This window comes from Cervus canadensis, chromosome 8 (genome assembly GCF_019320065.1).
Source record: "Cervus canadensis isolate Bull #8, Minnesota chromosome 8, ASM1932006v1, whole genome shotgun sequence".
In the NCBI taxonomy this organism is placed as follows: domain Eukaryota; kingdom Metazoa; phylum Chordata; class Mammalia; order Artiodactyla; family Cervidae; genus Cervus; species Cervus canadensis.
The window spans coordinates 48291859-48303461 of record NC_057393.1 but is presented as its reverse complement, the minus strand read 5'-3'; positions in this window follow the sequence as shown (position 1 = coordinate 48303461).

The window sequence follows — 11603 nt, the reverse complement described above, 5'->3', positions numbered from 1 at the left end:
AGGAGCATGAAAAGGTTTGAAAAATACGAGGAGCATGAAAAGGTCTGAAAAATATGAGAAGCATGAAAAGGTATGAAAAATATGAGAAGCATGTAAATGTGTGAAAAATACGAGAAGCATGAAAAGGTCTGAGAAATAGGAGGAGCATAAAAAGGTCTGAAAAATACGCGCAGCATGGAAAGGTGTGAAAAATGCGAGGAGCATGAAAAGTTCTGAAAAATACGAGTAGCATGAAAAGCCCTGAAAAATAGGAGGAACATAAAATTGTCTGAAATATATGAGGAAAATGAAAAGGTGTGAAATAAGAGGAGCATGAAAAGGTGTGAAAAATATGAGGAGCATGAAAAGGTGTGAAAAATATCAAGAGCATGAAAAGGTCTGAAAAATATGTAGAGCAAGAAAAGGTGTGAAAAATATGAAGAGCAAGAAAAGCTCAGAAAAACATGAGGAGCATGAAAATGTGTGAACAATACGAGGAGCATGAAAAGGTGTGAAACATCCGAGGAGCATGAAAAGTTGTGAAAAACATGAAGAGCATGAAAAGGTATGAAAAATATGAAGAGCACGAAAAGGTGTGAAAAATATGAAGAGCAAGAAAAGCTCAGAAAAACACGAGAAGCATGAAACTGTGTGAATAATACGAGGAGCATGAAAATGTGTGAATAATACGAGGAGCATGAAAAGTTGTGAAAACTACGAGGAGCATGAAATGGTGAGAAAACAGGAGGAGCATGAAAAGGGGTGAAAAATAGGAGGAGCATGAAAAGGTCTGAAAAATATGAAGAGATTGAAAAGGTGTGAAAAATATGAAGAGCATGAAAAGGTCAGAAAAATATAAAGATCAAGGAGAGGTGTGAAAAATATGAAGAGCCTGACATGGTCTGAAAAATACGAGGAGCATGAAAAGTTCTGAAAATTATGAAGAGCACAAAAAGGTGTAAAAAATATGAAGAGCACGAAAATGTCTGAAAAATACGAGGAGTATGAAAAGGTCTGAAACATACATGGAACATGCAAAGGTGTGAAAAATACGGGGAGCATGAAAAAGCGTGAAAAATATGAGGAGCATGAAAAAGTGGGAAAAATACGAGGAGCATGAAAAGTTGTGAAAAATACGAGGAGCATGAAAATGTCTGAAAAATATGAGGAGCATGAAAGGTGTGAAAAATATGAGGAGCATGAAAATTTGTGAAAAATAGGAGGAGCATGAAAAGGTCTGAGAAATACGAGGAGCATGACACAGTCTGAAATATAGGAGCAGCACAAAAAGGCGTGAAAAATATGAAGAGCATGAAAAGCTCTGAAAAATATGAAAAGCATGAAAATGTGTGAAAAATATAAAGAGCATGAAAAGGTCTGAAAAATATGAATGGCCAGAAAAGGTCTGAAAAATATCAAGAGCATGAAAAGGTCTGGAAAATATGTAGAGCACGAAAAAGTGTGAAAAATATGAAGAGCAAGAAAAGCTCAGAAAAAGACGAGGAGCATGAAAATGTGTGAATAAAACGAGGAGCATGAAAAAGTGTGAAAAATATGAGGAGCATGAAAAGGTGTGAAATATACGAGGATCATGAAAGGCGTGAAAAATATGAGGAGCATGAAAAAGTGTGAAAATTACAAGAGCATGAAAAGGCCTGAAAAATAGGAGGAGCATGAAAAGGTCTGAAAAATACAGGGAGTATGAAAACGTCTGAAAAATATGAAGAGCACGAAAAGGTGTGAAAAATATGAAGAGCAAGAAAAGCTCAGAAAAACACGAGCAGCATGAAAATGTGTGAAAACTACGAGGAGCATGAAATGGTGAGAAAACAGGAGGAGCATGAAAAGGCCTGAAAAATAGGATGAGCATGAAAAGGTCTGAAAAATATGAAGAACTTGAAAAGGTGTGTAAAATATGAAGAGCATGAGAAGGTCAGAAAAATACAAAGATCAAGGAGAGGTGTGAAAAATATAAAGAGCCTGACATGGTCTGAAAAATACGAGGAGCATGAAAAGATCTGAAAAATAAGAAGAGCATGAAAACGTGTGAAAAATAGAGGGGGCATGAAAAGGTGTGAAAAATCCGAGGAGCATGAAAAGTTGTGAAAAACATGAAGAGCATGAAAAGGTATGAAAAATATGAAGAGCACGAAAAGGTGTGAAAAATATGAAGAGCAAGAAAAGCTCAGAAAAACACGAGGAGCATGAAACTGTGTGAATAATACGAGGAGCATGAAAATGTGTGAATAATACGAGGAGCATGAAAAGGTCTGAAAAATACGAGGAGTATGAAAAGGTCTGAAAAATACGAAAAGTCTGAAAAGGTGTGAAATATACGAGGAGCATGAAAAAGTTCTGAAAGAATATGAGGAGCATTGAAAAATGTGAAAATACGGGAGCATGAAAAGGTGTGAAAAATACGAGGAGCATGAAAAGTGTTGAAAAATATGAGGGGAGAATTGAAAAAGGTCTGGAAAAATACATCGAGCATGAAAAGGTTTCAGAAATACGTGCGAGGATTGACAAGTCTGAAAAATACGAGGAGCATGAAAGATCTGAAAAATATTGAAGGAGCCATGAATAGATATGAAAAAAAAACAAGAAGCCTTGAAAAATAGGAGGAGCACGAAAAGGTGAAAATATGAGGCAGCAGAAAAGAAGTGAAAAATTCGAGGAGCATGAAAAGGAGTGAAAAAATACGAGGAGCATTGAAAAAGGTTTTGAAAAATACGAGGGGAGTTGAAAGGTTTCTGAAATACGAGGAGTTATGAAAAGGTTCTGAAAAAATACGAAAGTCTGAAAAGGTGTGAAATATTACGGGAGCATGAAAAATCTGAGAAATTAGGAGGAGCATAAAAGTTCCCTTGAAAATACGAGGGAGCATTAAAAAGGTGTGAAAAATGCGGGAGCATGAAAAGGTCTGAAAAATACAAGCTGCCTGAAAAATAGGAGGAGCATGAAAAGGTATGAAAAATACGAGCAGCATGGACAGGTGTGAAAAATACGAGGAGCATGAAAAGGTGTGAAAAATATGAGGAGATTAAAAAGGTCTGAAAACTACGATGAGCACTAAAAGGTGTGAAAATTATGAAGAGCACGAAAAGGTGTGAAAAATAGGAGGAGCACGAAAAGTTGTGAAAAATACGAGGAGCATGAAAAAGTGTGAAAAATACGAGGACCATGTAAAGGTCTGAAAAATTCGAGGAGCATGAAAAGGCTGTGAAAAATGCGAAGAGCATGATAAATTCTGAAAAATACGAGGAGCATGAAAAGGTGTGAAAAATGCGAGGATCATGAAAATTTCTGAAAAAAACGAGTATCATGAAAAGCCCTGAAAAGTAGGAGGAGCATAAAAAGGTCTGAAAAATACGAGGAGCATGAAAAGCTGTGAAAAATACGAGGACCATGAAAAGGTTTGAAAAATATGGGGAGCTAGAAACGGTGTGAAAAATACGAGGAGCCTGAAAAGGTCTGTGAAATACGAGCAGCATGAAAAACTCTGAAAATATGAGGAGCATGAAAAGGTCTGAAAATTATGAAGAGTATGAAAAGGTGTGAAAAATACGAGGAGCATGAAAAGGTCTGAAAAATATGAAGAGCCTGAAAAAGTCTGAAAAATATGAAGAGCACGAATAGCCGTAAAAAATATGAAGTGCACGAAAAGATCTGAAAATTCGGAAGAGCACGAAAATGTGTGAAAAATATGAGGAGCATAAAATGGTGTGCAAAATACGAGGAGCAAGAAGAGGTGTGAAATATATGAAGAGCACGAAAAGGTGTGAAATATATGAGGAGCATGAAAAGTTCTGAAAGATATGAGGAGCATGAAAAAGTGTGAAAAATACGAGGAGCATGAAAAGGTGTGAAAAATATGAGGAGCATGAAAAGGTGTGAAAAATATGAGGAGAATGAAAAGGTCTGAAAAATACATGGAGCATGAAAAGGTGTGCAAAATATGAGGAGCATGAAAATGTCTGAAAAATACATGGAGCATGAAAAGGTCTCAGAAATACGAGGAGGATGAAAAGGTCTGAAAAATACGAGGAGCATGAAAAGGTCTGAAAAATACGAGGAGCATGAATAGATATGAAAAAAACAAGCAGCCTGAAAAATAGGAGGAGCATGAAATGGTGTAAAAAATACGAGCAGCATGAAAAGGAGTGAAAAACACGAGGAGCATGAAAAGGTGGGAAAAGTACTAGGAGCATGAAAAGGTCTCAGAAATACAAGGAGCATGAAAAGGTTTGAAAAATACGAGGAGCATGAAAAGGTCTGAAAAATATGAGAAGCATGAAAAGGTATGAAAAATATGAGAAGCATGTAAATGTGTGAAAAATACGAGAAGCATGAAAAGGTCTGAGAAATAGGAGGAGCATAAAAAGGTCTGAAAAATACGCGCAGCATGGAAAGGTGTGAAAAATGCGAGGAGCATGAAAAGTTCTGAAAAATACGAGTAGCATGAAAAGCCCTGAAAAATAGGAGGAACATAAAATTGTCTGAAATATATGAGGAAAATGAAAAGGTGTGAAATAAGAGGAGCATGAAAAGGTGTGAAAAATATGAGGAGCATGAAAAGGTGTGAAAAATATCAAGAGCATGAAAAGGTCTGAAAAATATGTAGAGCAAGAAAAGGTGTGAAAAATATGAAGAGCAAGAAAAGCTCAGAAAAACATGAGGAGCATGAAAATGTGTGAACAATACGAGGAGCATGAAAAGGTGTGAAACATCCGAGGAGCATGAAAAGTTGTGAAAAACATGAAGAGCATGAAAAGGTATGAAAAATATGAAGAGCACGAAAAGGTGTGAAAAATATGAAGAGCAAGAAAAGCTCAGAAAAACACGAGAAGCATGAAACTGTGTGAATAATACGAGGAGCATGAAAATGTGTGAATAATACGAGGAGCATGAAAAGTTGTGAAAACTACGAGGAGCATGAAATGGTGAGAAAACAGGAGGAGCATGAAAAGGGGTGAAAAATAGGAGGAGCATGAAAAGGTCTGAAAAATATGAAGAGATTGAAAAGGTGTGAAAAATATGAAGAGCATGAAAAGGTCAGAAAAATATAAAGATCAAGGAGAGGTGTGAAAAATATGAAGAGCCTGACATGGTCTGAAAAATACGAGGAGCATGAAAAGTTCTGAAAATTATGAAGAGCACAAAAAGGTGTAAAAAATATGAAGAGCACGAAAATGTCTGAAAAATACGAGGAGTATGAAAAGGTCTGAAACATACATGGAACATGCAAAGGTGTGAAAAATACGGGGAGCATGAAAAAGCGTGAAAAATATGAGGAGCATGAAAAAGTGGGAAAAATACGAGGAGCATGAAAAGTTGTGAAAAATACGAGGAGCATGAAAATGTCTGAAAAATATGAGGAGCATGAAAGGTGTGAAAAATATGAGGAGCATGAAAATTTGTGAAAAATAGGAGGAGCATGAAAAGGTCTGAGAAATACGAGGAGCATGACACAGTCTGAAATATAGGAGCAGCACAAAAAGGCGTGAAAAATATGAAGAGCATGAAAAGCTCTGAAAAATATGAAAAGCATGAAAATGTGTGAAAAATATAAAGAGCATGAAAAGGTCTGAAAAATATGAATGGCCAGAAAAGGTCTGAAAAATATCAAGAGCATGAAAAGGTCTGGAAAATATGTAGAGCACGAAAAAGTGTGAAAAATATGAAGAGCAAGAAAAGCTCAGAAAAAGACGAGGAGCATGAAAATGTGTGAATAAAACGAGGAGCATGAAAAAGTGTGAAAAATATGAGGAGCATGAAAAGGTGTGAAATATACGAGGATCATGAAAGGCGTGAAAAATATGAGGAGCATGAAAAAGTGTGAAAATTACAAGAGCATGAAAAGGCCTGAAAAATAGGAGGAGCATGAAAAGGTCTGAAAAATACAGGGAGTATGAAAACGTCTGAAAAATATGAAGAGCACGAAAAGGTGTGAAAAATATGAAGAGCAAGAAAAGCTCAGAAAAACACGAGCAGCATGAAAATGTGTGAAAACTACGAGGAGCATGAAATGGTGAGAAAACAGGAGGAGCATGAAAAGGCCTGAAAAATAGGATGAGCATGAAAAGGTCTGAAAAATATGAAGAACTTGAAAAGGTGTGTAAAATATGAAGAGCATGAGAAGGTCAGAAAAATACAAAGATCAAGGAGAGGTGTGAAAAATATAAAGAGCCTGACATGGTCTGAAAAATACGAGGAGCATGAAAAGATCTGAAAAATAAGAAGAGCATGAAAACGTGTGAAAAATAGAGGGGGCATGAAAAGGTGTGAAAAATCCGAGGAGCATGAAAAGTTGTGAAAAACATGAAGAGCATGAAAAGGTATGAAAAATATGAAGAGCACGAAAAGGTGTGAAAAATATGAAGAGCAAGAAAAGCTCAGAAAAACACGAGGAGCATGAAACTGTGTGAATAATACGAGGAGCATGAAAATGTGTGAATAATACGAGGAGCATGAAAAGGTCTGAAAAATACGAGGAGTATGAAAAGGTCTGAAAAATACGAAAAGTCTGAAAAGGTGTGAAATATACGAGGAGCATGAAAAGTTCTGAAAGATATGAGGAGCATGAAAAAGTGTGAAAAATACGAGGAGCATGAAAAGGTGTGAAAAATACGAGGAGCATGAAAAGGTGTGAAAAATATGAGGAGAATGAAAAGGTCTGAAAAATACATGGAGCATGAAAAGGTTTCAGAAATACGTGGAGGATGACAAGGTCTGAAAAATACGAGGAGCATGAAATGATCTGAAAAATATGAGGAGCATGAATAGATATGAAAAAAACAAGAAGCCTGAAAAATAGGAGGAGCACGAAAAGGTGTGTAAAATATGAGCAGCATGAAAAGAACGTGAAAACATTCGAGGAGCATTGAAAAGGACGTGAAAAAATACGCAGGAGCATTGAAAAAGTTTGAAAAATTACGAGGAGCATTGAAAAGGTCTGAAAAAATACCGAGGAGTATAAACAGGTCTGAAAAATACGAAAAGGCTGAAAAGGTGTGAAATATACGAGGAGCATGAAAAGATCTGAGAAATAGGAGGAGCATAAAAAGTTCTGAAAAATACGAGGAGCATAAAAAGGTGTGAAAAATGCGAGGAGCATGAAAAGGTCTGAAAAATACAAGCTGCCTGAAAAATAGGAGGAGCATGAAAAGGTATGAAAAATACGAGCAGCATGGACAGGTGTGAAAAATACGAGGAGCATGAAAAGGTGTGAAAAATATGAGGAGATTAAAAAGGTCTGAAAACTACGATGAGCACTAAAAGGTGTGAAAATTATGAAGAGCACGAAAAGGTGTGAAAAATAGGAGGAGCACGAAAAGTTGTGAAAAATACGAGGAGCATGAAAAAGTGTGAAAAATACGAGGACCATGTAAAGGTCTGAAAAATTCGAGGAGCATGAAAAGGCTGTGAAAAATGCGAAGAGCATGATAAATTCTGAAAAATACGAGGAGCATGAAAAGGTGTGAAAAATGCGAGGATCATGAAAATTTCTGAAAAAAACGAGTATCATGAAAAGCCCTGAAAAGTAGGAGGAGCATAAAAAGGTCTGAAAAATACGAGGAGCATGAAAAGCTGTGAAAAATACGAGGACCATGAAAAGGTTTGAAAAATATGGGGAGCTAGAAACGGTGTGAAAAATACGAGGAGCCTGAAAAGGTCTGTGAAATACGAGCAGCATGAAAAACTCTGAAAATATGAGGAGCATGAAAAGGTCTGAAAATTATGAAGAGTATGAAAAGGTGTGAAAAATACGAGGAGCATGAAAAGGTCTGAAAAATATGAAGAGCCTGAAAAAGTCTGAAAAATATGAAGAGCACGAATAGCTGTAAAAAATATGAAGTGCACGAAAAGATCTGAAAATTCGGAAGAGCACGAAAATGTGTGAAAAATATGAGGAGCATAAAATGGTGTGCAAAATACGAGGAGCAAGAAGAGGTGTGAAATATATGAAGAGCACGAAAAGGTGTGAAATATATGAGGAGCATGAAAAGTTCTGAAAGATATGAGGAGCATGAAAAAGTGTGAAAAATACGAGGAGCATGAAAAGGTGTGAAAAATATGAGGAGCATGAAAAGGTGTGAAAAATATGAGGAGAATGAAAAGGTCTGAAAAATACATGGAGCATGAAAAGGTGTGCAAAATATGAGGAGCATGAAAATGTCTGAAAAATACATGGAGCATGAAAAGGTCTCAGAAATACGAGGAGGATGAAAAGGTCTGAAAAATACGAGGAGCATGAAAAGGTCTGAAAAATACGAGGAGCATGAATAGATATGAAAAAAACAAGCAGCCTGAAAAATAGGAGGAGCATGAAATGGTGTAAAAAATACGAGCAGCATGAAAAGGAGTGAAAAACACGAGGAGCATGAAAAGGTGGGAAAAGTACTAGGAGCATGAAAAGGTCTCAGAAATACAAGGAGCATGAAAAGGTTTGAAAAATACGAGGAGCATGAAAAGGTCTGAAAAATATGAGAAGCATGAAAAGGTATGAAAAATATGAGAAGCATGTAAATGTGTGAAAAATACGAGAAGCATGAAAAGGTCTGAGAAATAGGAGGAGCATAAAAAGGTCTGAAAAATACGCGCAGCATGGAAAGGTGTGAAAAATGCGAGGAGCATGAAAAGTTCTGAAAAATACGAGTAGCATGAAAAGCCCTGAAAAATAGGAGGAACATAAAATTGTCTGAAATATATGAGGAAAATGAAAAGGTGTGAAATAAGAGGAGCATGAAAAGGTGTGAAAAATATGAGGAGCATGAAAAGGTGTGAAAAATATCAAGAGCATGAAAAGGTCTGAAAAATATGTAGAGCAAGAAAAGGTGTGAAAAATATGAAGAGCAAGAAAAGCTCAGAAAAACATGAGGAGCATGAAAATGTGTGAACAATACGAGGAGCATGAAAAGGTGTGAAACATCCGAGGAGCATGAAAAGTTGTGAAAAACATGAAGAGCATGAAAAGGTATGAAAAATATGAAGAGCACGAAAAGGTGTGAAAAATATGAAGAGCAAGAAAAGCTCAGAAAAACACGAGAAGCATGAAACTGTGTGAATAATACGAGGAGCATGAAAATGTGTGAATAATACGAGGAGCATGAAAAGTTGTGAAAACTACGAGGAGCATGAAATGGTGAGAAAACAGGAGGAGCATGAAAAGGGGTGAAAAATAGGAGGAGCATGAAAAGGTCTGAAAAATATGAAGAGATTGAAAAGGTGTGAAAAATATGAAGAGCATGAAAAGGTCAGAAAAATATAAAGATCAAGGAGAGGTGTGAAAAATATGAAGAGCCTGACATGGTCTGAAAAATACGAGGAGCATGAAAAGTTCTGAAAATTATGAAGAGCACAAAAAGGTGTAAAAAATATGAAGAGCACGAAAATGTCTGAAAAATACGAGGAGTATGAAAAGGTCTGAAACATACATGGAACATGCAAAGGTGTGAAAAATACGGGGAGCATGAAAAAGCGTGAAAAATATGAGGAGCATGAAAAAGTGGGAAAAATACGAGGAGCATGAAAAGTTGTGAAAAATACGAGGAGCATGAAAATGTCTGAAAAATATGAGGAGCATGAAAGGTGTGAAAAATATAAGGAGCATGAAAATTTGTGAAAAATAGGAGGAGCATGAAAAGGTCTGAGAAATACGAGGAGCATGACACAGTCTGAAATATAGGAGCAGCACAAAAAGGCGTGAAAAATATGAAGAGCATGAAAAGCTCTGAAAAATATGAAAAGCATGAAAATGTGTGAAAAATATAAAGAGCATGAAAAGGTCTGAAAAATATGAATGGCCAGAAAAGGTCTGAAAAATATCAAGAGCATGAAAAGGTCTGGAAAATATGTAGAGCACGAAAAAGTGTGAAAAATATGAAGAGCAAGAAAAGCTCAGAAAAAGACGAGGAGCATGAAAATGTGTGAATAAAACGAGGAGCATGAAAAAGTGTGAAAAATATGAGGAGCATGAAAAGGTGTGAAATATACGAGGATCATGAAAGGCGTGAAAAATATGAGGAGCATGAAAAAGTGTGAAAATTACAAGAGCATGAAAAGGCCTGAAAAATAGGAGGAGCATGAAAAGGTCTGAAAAATACAGGGAGTATGAAAACGTCTGAAAAATATGAAGAGCACGAAAAGGTGTGAAAAATATGAAGAGCAAGAAAAGCTCAGAAAAACACAAGCAGCATGAAAATGTGTGAAAACTACGAGGAGCATGAAATGGTGAGAAAACAGGAGGAGCATGAAAAGGCCTGAAAAATAGGATGAGCATGAAAAGGTCTGAAAAATATGAAGAACTTGAAAAGGTGTGTAAAATATGAAGAGCATGAGAAGGTCAGAAAAATACAAAGATCAAGGAGAGGTGTGAAAAATATAAAGAGCCTGACATGGTCTGAAAAATACGAGGAGCATGAAAAGATCTGAAAAATAAGAAGAGCATGAAAACGTGTGAAAAATAGAGGGGGCATGAAAAGGTGTGAAAAATCCGAGGAGCATGAAAAGTTGTGAAAAACATGAAGAGCATGAAAAGGTATGAAAAATATGAAGAGCACGAAAAGGTGTGAAAAATATGAAGAGCAAGAAAAGCTCAGAAAAACACGAGGAGCATGAAACTGTGTGAATAATACGAGGAGCATGAAAATGTGTGAATAATACGAGGAGCATGAAAAGGTCTGAAAAATACGAGGAGTATGAAAAGGTCTGAAAAATACGAAAAGTCTGAAAAGGTGTGAAATATACGAGGAGCATGAAAAGTTCTGAAAGATATGAGGAGCATGAAAAGGTGTGAAAAATACGAGGAGCATGAAAAGAGGAGCATGAAAAGGTGTGAAAAATATGAGGAGAATGAAAAGGTCTGAAAAATACATGGAGCATGAAAAGGTTTCAGAAATACGTGGAGGATGACAAGGTCTGAAAAATACGAGGAGCATGAAATGATCTGAAAAATATGAGGAGCATGAATAGATATGAAAAAAACAAGAAGCCTGAAAAATAGGAGGAGCACGAAAAGGTGTGTAAAATATGAGCAGCATGAAAAGAAGTGAAAAATACGAGGAGCATGAAAAGGTCTGAAAAATACGAGGAGTATGAAAAGGTCTGAAAAATACGAAAAGTCTGAAAAGGTGTGAAATATACGAGGAGCATGAAAAGATCTGAGAAATAGGAGGAGCATAAAAAGTTCTGAAAAATACGAGGAGCATAAAAAGGTGTGAAAAATGCGAGGAGCATGAAAAGGTCTGAAAAATACAAGCTGCCTGAAAAATAGGAGGAGCATGAAAAGGTATGAAAAATACGAGCAGCATGGACAGGTGTGAAAAATACGAGGAGCATGAAAAGGTGTGAAAAATACAAGGAGCATAAAAGGTCTGAGAAACAGGAGGAGCAAAAAAAGGTCTGAAAAATACGAGGAGCATGAAAAGGTGTGAAAAATATGAGGAGATTAAAAAGGTCTGAAAACTACGATGAGCACTAAAAGGTGTGAAAATTATGAAGAGCACGAAAAGGTGTGAAAAATAGGAGGAGCACGAAAAGTTGTGAAAAATACGAGGAGCATGAAAAAGTGTGAAAAATACGAGGACCATGTAAAGGTCTGAAAAATTCGAGGAGCATGAAAAGGC